The sequence below is a fragment of the Balaenoptera musculus genome, chromosome 1, assembly GCF_009873245.2.
Source record: "Balaenoptera musculus isolate JJ_BM4_2016_0621 chromosome 1, mBalMus1.pri.v3, whole genome shotgun sequence".
In the NCBI taxonomy this organism is placed as follows: Eukaryota; Metazoa; Chordata; class Mammalia; order Artiodactyla; family Balaenopteridae; genus Balaenoptera; species Balaenoptera musculus.
Genome location: NC_045785.1, coordinates 198607 through 212457, shown reverse-complemented (window position 1 = coordinate 212457; position 13851 = coordinate 198607). Strand labels below are relative to the sequence as shown.

General features: G+C 49.2%; 1 protein-coding gene across 1 annotated transcript in view; it reads left to right on the top strand.

The window, feature by feature from the left end:
- The first annotated feature begins 3035 nt into the window (after positions 1–3035).
- C1H1orf159 (chromosome 1 C1orf159 homolog) overlaps positions 3036–13851 on the top strand; it is a 28721-nt gene continuing 17905 nt past the window's right edge. The window contains exon 1 of the mRNA XM_036851172.1: positions 3036–3283. The gene's annotated coding sequence lies outside the window, so the exon portion shown is untranslated. The remainder of the gene's footprint in view (positions 3284–13851) is intronic.

Below are 13851 nucleotides of genomic sequence, written 5' to 3'. Positions count from 1 at the left end.
GACCTAAGTAGATAACTTCACTAAAGAAATTGAAATTATGGTTAAAAACCTTCTCACAAAGAGAATTCCAGGCCCAGATGGCTTCACTGGTAAAAAGTCTACCACACATTTAAGGAAGAGTCAAGACCAAGTCTCTGCTACTTGGTCGGGAATATTGAAGAGGAGGCCAACCCCGACCCTTTTATGAGGCCGACACGACCCTGATGACAGACAAAGGCCTTACAGGAAAACCACAGGCCGATGTCCCTCGCAACACAGATACAAAAACTCTTAGCAAATTAATTCTTAACTTGGAGAACCTTAGCAAGCTGACACAGCAATATATAGAAAGGGGAACACATCACGACCAGGTGGCCCGCAGGGCCGGCTGAACGTCAGAGAATCGATGTCATGCACCACATGAACAGACTTCTCATAGATTTTTTAAAAAGCTTTTAACAAAACCCAACATCCATTCCCGGTTAAAACCAAAACCAAAACCAAACAAACAGAAAAACCGAGCAGAAGTAGAAGAAACTTCCTCAGCTTAGTGAGATGGGGGCTCCCCGTGGGCCCACAGGTGTGAAGGATGGAGGAGACTTCCAAGCAGAGGTGTCGAGGGGACAGCGGGTTACATGAGCCTTCAAGAAACTCCTACAAGGAGAGATAAAAGTTGCAGATAATTTTATTGTTCATTTCAGAAACTTCATGGGAAAACAAATGTAAACACAAGGTTCTCAATAGATCCCACGAAAAGACTCCTCAGATCCCTTGCCTTGCTGCGTCCCCCGGCCTGGGGACCCTTACCCCATCTGAACCAAGCCTCCTCCCCACTGAACGCCCACCTTGACCCAGACTCCAGCCACCCGATGGGGACTCTGCAGAGAGTCAGTCGAGAATACACTTGCTTCGCCTGTCTGCAGGCTTCTTTGGCAGCATTTCCAGGAAACCCACATTTGACAGGACTGAGAATCGCTGGAGTGAGAAGGTCACCCCTTGATATTAAATGATCTGTTATTAATGGATGGCCTGGCCTTATGGGCACATGGGGTTGAAGCAGGCGGCGAAGAACACTGTTTCCCCTGCCTTCAGAAGACAACCAAGAAAGTGGAAGTGGACTAAGTCCAAAGGAGCAATGATTCTGCAACAGGCACGGTGGGCGGGTGCGGGGCCCCCAGGAGGCAGAGATGCTGCTCTGCTGCCCAAGGATGTTTCTCAAACATCCCAGTGCAGGAACCGTGCAGGTTCCTCCCGACTGCACGGGCCCACGAGAGCTGTCACATTCCCAGGCACAATTTCGCCCTTGAGAGACTTTACCATCGCCATCAAGAGTCACACCATTGGGCTTCCCTGGTGGCGCAGTGGTTAAGAATCCGCCTGCCAATGCATGGGACACGGGTTCGAGCCCTGGTCCAGGAAGATCCCACATGCCAGGGAGGAACTAAGCAGGTGCGCCACAACTACTGAGCCTGCGCTCTAGAGCCCGTGAGCCACAACTACTGAAGTCCGCACGCCTAGAGCCCGTGCTCCACAACAAAAAGCCACCGCGATGAGAAGCCCGCGCACCGCAACGAAGAGTAGCCCTCGCCTGCCACAACTAGAGAAACCCTGCGCGCAGCACCGAAGACCTAATGCAGCCAAAAATAAATAAATTAAAAAAAAGAAGAGTCACACCATCCTGAAAACCTGTTGTCAGTGACCCCCCCCCCCCATCGCCAACTAAGGAAACTCAGCTACCACTGTCCTTGGGAAGAGAAGACACAAATGCGACTTGTCCTCTGCCCCAGTACTCTTACTTGGAGAGTAGCCTCACAGCGCAAGATGCTTTATTTCTGTTGAAAATTGTGGACATTCAAACTTGGGATGAACGTCCTGAGGCGGCTCCCAAGGGGAAGAGAACCCGTGGAATTCGGGCCGGATGGCCAGCTGGTGCAGAAGCCAACTGGGAGTCCAGGGGCCAGGCGTAGGCTGGTGCCAGCTGTCCTACAGCACTCCGTACACCTGTAGACCCTGACCCTAACCTGCACCCGACTCTCACTCCGATGCCCCCACCGACGCCGACGGGGTCCCGGCCCTTTTATCGCACACATGCGACCCCATGTGCTGAGAAGTGAGCAGCGTGCAGGACACAGAGCAGAGGGAGAGCCTGAGACCACAAGGCGGACATCCTCCGGTGTCATCCTGTCGGGACAAACCAGCCTGGGATGCCAACAGTCCCGTCACCTAGACCCCATGGTCTTTGGGACCGGCTGTGGGGAGCATTCCCAGCGCCTGGGAGGCACCACAAGGCCACGGGGTGGGAGCTTTCCTGGAAAGAACCACCAGTCCGACCAGCTTCACCAGTTCAAAGAAACCTGAGACCACGTGTCTTTCCCACCCACCCCTCTTCATACTGAATGAGGAAGTTCGGGAGAGACGCGAAAAGCCCGTGTTATAGGTGTCCATGCGGACCGCAGTCTTCGGCGTGGGCGCCCGTCCCGGTCCAGGCCTCTCTGCTCAGACCCACCGGCCCAGACACTGCTCTCCGAGTAGCCGCCCTTGAGGAAGGTCGGCCCCCGCCCAACGGCACAGAAAGCACGACAAGGGCGGTGGTCGGTCTTACTCTCTTTTCTCCAAGCTCCTCGTCACAGCCTTCCCCAGAGGCAGCCTTGGTGCGGACCAGACCCTGGGGATCCCACGTACACCGACCCCACCCAGTGAGCAGGGCTCCGCCTGAGGTCCCGAAAGTGGCAGAGCTGGGCAAGGGGCAGCCCAGGAACAGCGTCCTTCCTGGGGAACCGCGCACAGAGGATGCAAACCCCACAGAGGCCTTTTCCCGGCCCCCTCCGTCCACGGCGCCGGGAGCGGCCCCCAGGCCGATTCCAGAGGCGCAGCGGGAATCCTGTTCGCAGCGCGGCGCCGCCCTCCGGGACGCGGCTGTGTAACCCCGTGCTGTCTCCGGAATCGCTGCCCCGCCGGACACCGACGGGCAGCCTAGCCGAGCGTCCGCGAACAGCTGGCCTCCCGCGGTCTGGTCTGTGTGGCCAGCACAGACCTCCCGTCGCTTCCGCTGCCCTATTCAGGGCCCTAGACTACACTCCCAGGCCGCTCCGCGCGCGCTTGCAGATGTCGCGAGAACACTGACCTGGCACCTACATGACGGGGGCGGGCTGTAGCGTGGACCGCCGGGAGGTGTAGTTTTGGGCTGGGAGCCACGCTCCCTGGCACCCAGGCTCGGGCTGCGGAGAGACTACAAGTCCCAGGGGGCGCAGCGCGACCGCCTGGAGGGCGGGGGTTACGAAAGAGGAACCCGAAGGGCGCGGGGGTGAGTGAGGGGCCGGAGGCGGGCGCGCGGGGGGAGGGCGGGGGCGGCCCTCGGGGTGCGGACCCCGGGCCGGGCGGTAGCGGCGGGGCGGGGCGGAGGGCGCGGGTTCCTGCCGCCCTGCTCCTCCGCGCCCCCCGCCGCCCCGGAGGGCCCGCGGGTGGATATATCGCCCCCACAGTGTCCAGTCTGGTCCAGCGGAGTCTGTGTGCGTCGTCACCAGGACGATTTAATTGACGCTTTAGTTTCGGTTTAATTGAGACCGGGGTTCGGACGCGCGTATCACAGCGTTTCAAGGAGCAGCGTTGGAGCCAACGCAGCTCCTCGGTGCCCGAGCGCCAGGGTGGCCCTTTTGTCCTGTTCCCCGGGCCCCTGCGGGGCCGAGGGCAGAGCTGGGCCCCGTGCTTCTCTGCTCCTCCCCGCGCCCCCGCAGCAGCCTGTGTTAGCCAGAGTCTGAACGGCCACGGGGATCTCAGGAGCTCCTAGAAGGAAGTCAAACCTGGGTTTTCCGGAAAGTTTCCCTTGCTGGCGCACGCTCACCCCACCTGGCCCTGGGCGCTCCTCCCAAAGGCGGAGCAGCCGCGGCTCGAGGGCGCTCACCCCCCGCACCCCGGGGGCGCCGCCCGCCCCTCCCTGCATCGCCCTGTGCCGCGAGGTAAGCTGTGATTTGTCGCGTAATTCACTTGAAGAACGACCTCTGGTCACCACAGCACTGGGAATCCCGCGTCCCCAAGGCCAGGGACCCCCCAGGTGGGCTCTAAGGGTCCGCCCGGCAGCTCCGTCTCGGGGCTGCTGAGGCCCCCGAGCCGTAAGTGTCAGCAGCCGGGAGTGTGTCCTTTACGTCGGTCAGATCGTTCACTGCGCTGATGTTCCTTGAGCGTGGGGAGATTTTCAGAATGGGAAGCAGGAGAATGACGAGGTCCGCGGTTCTCATATTGCCCGTTGGCGCCTTTGCTCGCTGAGAGGCTGACTGGAGGTACCCGCACGGAGGCGCTGGAGATGCAGCGGGCCCTCCTGCGTTGTGCTCGACGGTGGGAGAAGGAAAGGTCAGCACACGTGAACTGTGAAGTTGGTGACCACCTGCCCCTATCCCCTCTCCAGCCACAGCTGCCCACAGGGCTGGAAGATCGCATCCGCCCCCTGCCGTGGTCACCCGGGCAGGGCCTCCTGTTGGAGAGCTGTTATGTGGTTTTCTGGCCCAGCACCCGACAGCTACTGATGGACCAGAATAATCCCCCCCCCCCCCCGTTAACTGACGTGTTACTTGTTCAGAATCACAGTGACTTCTTCCTTGAAACCAATGCTTCTAAGGAAAAATGAGAGTCATGAAAGAACACATGGTACAATTTAAATTCTCACCAAACTTTTCATTACCTTGTAGAAATTTTTGGACCCAATTCCTTAGATCTTTGGCTCCAATAAGATTTTCAAAATAGAAAATGAATTGCATTTATTCAGTTCGTGATTACATATAATCCACATAAGTGAAGTGCATAGGTTCGGTTTGCCCAGTTTTGACAGATGTATACAGCTGTGTAACTTGCACGCTGTCACGATAGAGCACATTTCTGTCATCCCTAAAGGCTCCCTCATGTTGTGTCCCCCGAATCCTTGTGTCGAAGCCCTGACCCCCAGCGTGATGTTGTCTGCAGGTGGGGCCTCGGGGAGGTGATCAGGGTGAGGGGAGCCCATGAGGGGATCGGTGCCCTGATAACAAGAGGAAGACAGAGACCCCCCTCCTTGCTCACACACCAAGGCAAGGCCAGGAGGACCACGAGAAGGTGGCCGTCTGCAGGCCGGGAAGGGCCCTCACCAGAGGCCGGATCTGCCGGCACCTGGACCTTGGGCCTCCCAGCCCCGGTTCTGTGAGTAACAATGTGTGTCTAAGCTGCCCTGGGCTGACTGAGACCTCGTAAGCCTTCCCAGCCCTGCCCCCCAGAAGCCGGCATGGTTCTGATTTCTGCCACATTCCTTCATGGTGCTGTGTTAGACTCCATGGTCTGTGGAGTGCCCTGGCTGTCCACAGCGCGATGCCCGACCTGGGACGGCACTTGGGTGGGTTCCTGGCATTGTCTTGGGTGATGGGGTTATGCACATTCTTGCACTTGTGTTCTGTGGGCGTGAGACTGCCGTGTGGGGCCTGGTGGGCAGGGCGGTGTTCACTAGTGTCTTCCATCTGCGTCTCCTTGAGCAGTGATGCTGGGCATGCATCCGTCTGCGACACCCGCTCGAAGCATCTGATCAAGATTTTTGCCTTTTTAAATTTAAAAAATTTTTTTAATATTTTTTTTTAAATTTATTTTTGGCTGTGTCTCAGTTGTGGCACATGGGATCTTCCTTGCAGCATGCGGCATCCTCTGCTGCGGTGCGTGGGCTTCTCTCTAGCTGTGGCGCGCAGGCTCCACGGCACATGGGCTCTGTAGTTGCAGCACGCGGACTCTCTAGTTGTGGCCCATGTGCTCAGTAGTTGCCTCGCAGCATGTGGGATCTTAGTTTCCCGACCAGGGATCAAACCCTTGTCCCATGCATTGGAAGGTGGATTCTTAACCACTGGACCACCAGGAAAGTCCCCTGCCTTTTTAAAAAATTATGAAGTTGTAGAGACTTCCCTGGCGGCACAGTGGTAAAGAACCCACCTGCCAATGCAGGGGACACAGGTTCGATCCCTGATCTGGGAAGATCCCACATGCCGCGGAGCAACTAAGCCCATGTGCCACTACTACTGAGCCCGTGTGCTATAACTACTGAAGCCCACGAGCCTAGAGCCCGTGCTCTGCAAGAGAAGCCACCACAATGAGAAGCCCGCACACCGCAATGAAGAGTAGCCCCCGCTCGCCGCAGCTAGAGGAAGCCCTCGTGCAGCAACGAAGACCCAATGCAGCCAAAAATAAATAAATAACAACAATTATAAAAATTATCAAGTTGTAATTTCCTCTAGGTCTTCTGGATACAAGCCATGTCAGATATATATATGTATATATAGAGAGAGTGTTACCTCCCATTGTTTGACTTGCCTATTTGCATTATTAATAGCGTCTTTTTAAAATTAAACTCTTTTGGAGTGGTTTTAGGATTACAGAAAGGTGCAGACTGAGGCGCATGTGTGGAAACTGAGGCGCGACGGCGCTCCGTTGCTGTTCCCCGCGCCCCAGGCTGCAGGTCACGCGCTGCCTCAGGGCCCTCTTTCTGCCCGGGATCCCATCCGGAAGCCGACTTTTTCGTGACCTTGACGGTTTTGAGGAGGACCGCTCAGGTGTTTTGTAGCATGTCCCTGACTTGGGGTTTGTCTGCTGTGTGTTCTCCTGGTTAGACAGGGGTTGTGGTTTTTGGAAAGAAGAGCCCGGAGGTGAGGTGGCGCTCGCGTCACATCACATCAGGGCACCTGACGTCCGCGCGACGTCACGGGGGCTGTCGGCCTGGTCACCTGGCTCAGGGGGTGTCTGCCGTGGAGAGTCGCTCCTCGTCCTGTCCTCCCGTCTCTTTGGCAGCCGCTCGGGGGCAGCGCACCCTCCCGGGGGTGGGAGCGAAGCTCAGGGGAGGACCCGCCTTGTGGCCTGGCGTCCCGTGAGGAGGGCGGCCTCGTGGGCGGCGTCTGCGCTGTGGCGGGGGCGCAGCTCGCGCTGCTGGGCTGGCCGCTCACCTCGTGCCAGCCTTGGCCGCCCGGACCTTGTCGCTGTTCTCCCCTCCCACGCCCCGCCCCTCGTGAGCGCTTCCTTCCTTCCTTGCGCTGCCAGCCGCTCCAGCTTCGCTTCATCTTGTTGTGTTGCTGCCTCAGCCCTAGAATCAGCCAGTTCTCCGGGGAGCGCTGGTTCGTTTCACGGGAGCGCGGGGTTTAGACGCCAGGCCCCGGCAGCGGGTGTGGGCGTTGCTGCTGGGGTGTCATTGTCTGTAGTCCTCTTAGCAGATAGGTAGCTGTGTATCTGTTCAGCTGTGTGTCTGTAACAAAAGTGCTTATATGTAACCTTCTCACTGCCATCGCCATCGTTTTCTTATTTGTCCCACCCCAGTGTACATAGAAAGCAGTTTCAGAATTGTTCACCCATATACCTCCCCACTCTGAGAGACAAATTTATCACCTTGAGTACCATGTTTATATTTGGTTTCTTCTTATCGTTGGTCTTACAGTTCCCAGTCAAAACGCTGTCTTCCTGTCCCCTTCAGTGTGTTGGTGTCACACGTTGTGATACAGTTAGATTCAGTGGTCACAGTCTGCCTTCCATCCTGACATCCCTGACATTCTGGTGGGTGTTGTTGATTTTTTTGCGTGTATTAAAGTCTACTCTCTGTGATATATCATTCTATGGATTTTGGCAAATGCATAGAGTTTATATCCACCATAATGGTGTATTTTCATGAGCAGAAGTTTTTAATATTGATGAAGTTTAGTTTATCAATTGTTTTTCTTTTTTGGTTCATGCTTTCTGTGTCCTATTTAAAAGTCTTTGCCTAACCAAAAGCCACAAAGATAGTCTCCTGTAGTTTGTTGTCGAAGGTTTATAGATTCAGTTTTGTGTTTAGCTCCGTGAGCCATCTCTAATTAATTTTTCATGTGATGTGAGTCTAGTAGTTTCACTTTTTATTCCATGTAAGAAACCAGCTGTCCCAGCACCATTTCTTTTTTTTTTTTTAAGTGAAAGCTATTTGCTTTTTTTTTTTAATAGTAGTCTTTTATTTATTTATTTATTTTTATATTTATTTTTGGCTGTGTTGGGTCTTCGTTTCTGTGCGAGGGTTTTCTCTAGTTGCGGCAAGCGGGGACCACTCTTCATCGTGGTGCGCAGGCCTCTCACTATCGTGGCCTCTCTTGTTGCGGAGCACAGGCTCCAGATGCGCAGACTCAGTAGTTGTGGCTCATGGGCCCAGTTGCTCTGCGGCATGTGGGATCTTCCCAGACCAGGGCTCGAACCCGTGTCCCCCGCATTAGCAGGCAGATTCTCAACCACTGCACCACCAGGGAAACCCCCAGCACCATTTCTTGAAAAAAACTTTCTTTTCTCCATTGAATTGCTTTGGCATCTTATCAAAAATCATTTGACTGTGTTTGTGAGGATCTATTTCTGGGTTCTCTATTCTGTTACATTGGTCTATCTGTTCATCAATCCACACTGTCTTGTGACTTTATAAAGTCTTCAGGTAAGTCAGTGTAAGTCCTCCATGCTTGTGCTTTTTTTTTTTTAATTTTTATTTTTTTTACTTTTTGGCCGCACCCCGTGGCATGTGGGATCTTAGTGCCCCGACCAGGGATCGAACCTGCACCCCCTGCATTGGAAGCTTGGAGTCTTAACCACTGGACCACCAGGGAAGTCCCACTTGTTCTTCTTTTTAAAAATTGCTCTGGCTATTCTAGGTTCTTTTTATTTTCATATACATTTCAGAATCAGGTTGTCAATTCCTCAAAAAAAAAAAAAAAAGGCTGCTGTAATTTTGATTGTGATTGTATTAAATGTTGGGTCAATTTGGGGAGAAATTAATCTTAGTAATATTGAGTCCTCTAATCCATTCACATGGATGAATGGAGATACACATATATACGTGTGTGTGTTCAGGTTGATATATATACACCATTATCGTATGTCTTCCATTATTTGGATCTTGAACAGCGCTCAGCAGTTTTATCTTTTCCTGTGTACAGGTCTTACACATCCTTTATTAAGTTTATCCCCACAAACAGACTGTTTTGAATGCCGTTGTAAATGATATTTATTTAAGTTTCATTTTCTAATTACTTGTTGCTAGTATATAGAAATGACAGCTGGTTTTGCATATTGACTTTATATTCTTGCAACATTGCTGAATTCACTTACAAATTATAGTAGGTTTTTAAGATTTCCTAGGATTTTCCATGTGAACAGCCATGCCGTGTGCACAGAGGCACGATCACTCCTCTTTCTAACCTTGTGGCTTTTGCTTTGTTTTCTGTCGTCACTGCACCAGCTTGAGCCACAGGGCGGTGTTGACTAGACCTGCGAAGGCTGGGTGGCCTTGGCCTCTTCACTGTTACTATGGCATGGGCTGTGGGGTTTTTGGAGATGCCCTGCCTCACGCTGAGGGGTCTCCTGTTTTCAGTTTGCAGAGAGTTATCATGAATGGGCCTGAAATTTTGTCAAATGCTTGTTTTGCATCTGCTGAAATGGTTACATGGTTTTTTTCCTCTTTAATCTATTAAAGTGGTTGATTGCATTGACTGGTTTTTGTATGTTAGGTCAATCTTTTTTTTTTCCCCGAAGTTACAAAGACTTTTTAAAAAATGTTTATTTATTTATTTTTAAATTTTATTTGTGGCTGTGTTGGGTCTTAGTTGCCCCGCGGCATGTGGGATCTTAGTTCCCCAACCAGGGATTGAATCCGTGTCCCCTGCGTTGGAAGGCAGATTCTTCACCACTGGACCACCAGGGAAGTCCTACGTTAAGTCAATCTTATGTTCCTGGAAGAAACTCATTTGGTCGTGTTCTGTCACCTTTCTGTGTTTTACTGAATGCAGTTTGCTAATGTTTTGTTAGGGTTTGGGGTCTGTATTCATGAGGGATGTTAGTCTGCATTTTTTCCCTCGTAATGTCCTTGTCTGGATTTCTGTCTGGGTTACGCTGGCCTATGTTTGAGTCTTGCTTGCTGGCCTTATAAACGAGCTAGGACAGGTTCCCTTCCCCTTTGTTTTCTGAAGGACTTTGTATAGTATTGGTATTAGTTCTTCCTTAGTTTTTTGGTAGACTTCACTAGTGAAGCTGTCTGGGTTCACTGTTTTCTTTGTGGGAAGTTTTACAAATATTAATTCAATTTCTTTCCTTTCATCTTAATTCAGATTATTTCCTTTCATCTGCCTAATACGGTTGAATTCACTCTTGTTTTTCTGTCTTCTTAAGACGGAAGCACAGGTCAGTGATTTCACACTTGTCTTCATCTCTTATACAGCCATTAAAAACTATAAATTTCTTTCTAAGCGCTGCTTTAGTTTCCTACACAAAATCTGATAGGTCACACTTTATCTTTCTGTTAAAAATATTTTAAAATTTCCTATGTTTGTTCCATGAGTTATTTAGAAGTCTGTTGTTTAATTTACAAGTATTTGGTGATTTTCTAAATATCTTGTGTTACTGATTCCTAATATAATTCCATTTAGTCAGAGAATATACTCTGTATGATTTTCACCCTTTGAATTTGTTGATACTTGTTTTATGGTCAAACATACGGTCTGTTAGTGAATATTTTGTTTGCACTTAAGAAGAGTGTGTATTACACTTTTTTTGAGTGTCGTATTCTGTAATTGTCAGTTGAGTCAAATATTGCCCAAATCTTTTATATCCTTACTCTTTTTTTTTTTGTCTACTTGTTCAATCAATTATTGAAAGAGGGATATTAAAGTTTCCAATCACAGTTGTGGATTTGTCTTTTTCCTTTTAGTTCTCTCAATTTCATTTATTTGCAAGGTTTTATTCAGTGCATACAAATCAATACAAGACGATTGATTTATCTTCTTGATGAATTTACTCTGTTGTTGTTGTGAAAGATCGAAGTCTACTTTGTCTGATATCAGTATATCTGCATGAGTGTTTTTATACTCAGTAATTGCATAGACTATCTTTTCCATCCTGTGCTTTCAGTGTTCTGTGTCTTTATGTATAAAGTTTGTCTGTTATAAAGTGCATATCATTTGGTCTTGCTTTTTATCCAATCTGACAATCTCTACTTTTCAAAAAAATAACTATAATAACTACCATTTATTGAGGCACTTTATATGCATTATGTAATTTCATTTTTTCCAGATTTTTTTTTATTGTAGTAAAATATACATAACATGAAATTTACCATTTTAACCATTTTAAAGTATATACCCTGTAGCATTAAGTGTATTTATGATGTTGTACAACACTTACCACCGTCCGCCTCTGGAACTTTCTCATCTTCCCAAACTGAAACTCTGTCCCCATTAAACACTAACTCCCATCCCCTGCCCCAGCCCTGGCACCCACCCTCCTACTTTTTGCCTCTATGGATTTGACGACCCTAGGGACCTCATATAAGTGGAATCATACATTATTTGTCCTCTTGTGACTGGCTTATTTCACTTAGTGTAATGTCACCCATGCTATAGCAGGTGTCAAAATTTCCTCCTTTTTAAGGCTGAATAACATTCCATTGTATGGATGGACCACATTTTGTTTATTCACTCATTGGTCAATGGATATTTGGGTTGCTTCCACTTTTTTTTTTTCTTGGCTGTTGTGAATAATGCTGCTGTGGACACTGGTGTACAGATATCTCTTAAAGACCCTGTTTTTGGTTCTTTTGAGTATGTAATCAGAAGTGGAATTGCTGAATCATATGGTAATGCTGCACCGCTTTACATTTCCACCAGCAGCAGACAAGGGTTCAAATTTCTCCACGTTCATTGTTTCTGGTTTTTTTTTTTTTTTTAATATTTATTTATTTATTTAATTTATTTGGCTGTGCCGGGTCTTAGTTGTGGCATGTGGGATCTAGTTCCCTGACCAGGGATCGAACCCAGTTCCCCTGCATTGGGAGCACGGAGTCTTAGCTCCTGGACCACTAGCGAAGTCCCAGTTGTTTCTGTTTTTTTGATAGTAGCCATCCTCATGGGTGTGGAGTAGTATATTTGCTGCATTTCCCTAATGATTAGTGATGTTAATCTCTACTTTTTGATGGAGTATTTAGTCTGTTTACATTTAGTGCGGTTATTAGAGTGTTTGGGTTTAAATCTACCATCTTGATGTTTGATTTCTATTTTTCCATCTGTTTCTCTGTTTCTCCTTTCCTCCCTTTTTTTTTTTTTTTTTGGTGAATCAAGTTTTTAAAATTCTGTTTTATGTCCTTTATTGACTTCTTAGTTCTGCCCTTTTGTGTTATTTTATAGTGGTTGCTATAGAGATTAAATATGTGTGTTTAATTTATCATGGTCTACCTTAAAAGTTAATCCTGTACTTCACAAGAAATACAGAGGGTCCAAGTGACCACCTTCTACTTCTAGTGCTCTTGGCCGCATATATTTTACTTCTTGTGCTAGAAAATTCTACAACACAGTTTTTATCTTTACTTTAGCTAATAGTCTTTAAAAATAGTTAGAGGTGTATTACATTTAATTGTTAAAGTCTTGGATGCCTTTGTTTACTAAATTGAGAATTTCTGGGTCCAGTGGTTAGGACTCTGTGCTCTCACTGCCGAGGGCCCGGGTTCAATTCCTGGTCAGGGAACTAAAATCCCACAGGCCTCCCAGTGCAGCCAAAAAAAAAAAAGAAAGACAGAATTTCTGTAGAACTGCACCGTACTTGGCTAGACATGCTAAATGTATTAGTTGAACGTTGTAAAACAAGCAGTACCCACCGGCTCCTGTAGAAAACCCTCAGACCCCAGGTCAGTGTGGGGGGTAAGTAGAGGCTCTGGAGCCAGGGGCCTGGCCAGTCCTCACCCTGCTGTGTACTCGCTGTGCCGTGTACTTGCTGTGTGATCTTGTGCAAGCCTGTTTTCTCCTCTTAAAAGGGGTCGAGGGACTTCCCTGGTGGTGCAGTGGTTAAGAAAGAATCCACCTGCCAATGCAGGGGACACGGGTTCGAGCCCTGGTCCGGGAAGATCCCACATGCTGCGGAGCAACTGAGCCCGTGCGCCACAACTACTGACCCTGCGCTCTAGAGCCTGTGAGCCACAACTACTGAGCCTGTGTGCCACAAATACTGAAGCCCACATCCCTAGCCTGTGCTCCACAATAAGAGAAGCCACCGCAATGAGAAGCCCGCACACCGCAACAAAGAGTAACCTCCGCTCGCTGCAACTAGAGAAAGCCCACGCGCAGCAATGAAGACCCAACTCAGCCAAAAATAAATAATAAAATAAAATAAATTAATTAAAAAAAAGGGGGTCGATAATAGGCATTGTTGGGAGGGTAAAATGAGTTAATATGAGTGAATAACTCAGAGTGGTGCTTGGCACACAGCAAGTGCTATGTAATTGCTGTTCTTGCTGTTGTTACACAGTGAGCAGGTTCACATCCCTTGGAGATCCAGGATCTGCAGCAAAAAGAGACTTTTTCATCCTTCGCAAACCAACATGGGCGTGAAAGTCCAGCCCTAGCTGTGTATGTGACAGACCTCTAAGGTGTGAAATTACTTTTCATAGGAGAATAAACCTCAGATTATTAATTTGATCATTCTTTGGGGAATGTTTTAGAGATGAACGGGGCTACTAAAATAATGTTAAGTGTAACTTATTATCTCAAATTCACCTTTTTGCAACTGGATTCACGTTAACCAAGAAGAGCGTTTTAGCATCCATCCCCGTTTGCTTCCCTGAGGCCGACTCCTGCCCAGTGGAGATGAGGCTCCGGTGGCACTGCAGTTCTCTCCGAGTGCCCTGTTGCTGACCTCTGTGCCTACCATTGGGTTTCTGAATAGAAAAGCCATGCAGTGGAGTCATTTCCAGCATAGAAGATTCAGCTCCAACAAATGACTCTCCCGTAGATGGCAATTATCAGCCCTGGACAAGATACAAAAAGCAGCTACCTGAGGACTCTGGAGAGGGGACAGCAGGCAGATCCTGAGGGCAGCTTAGACTTAGAGGAATGG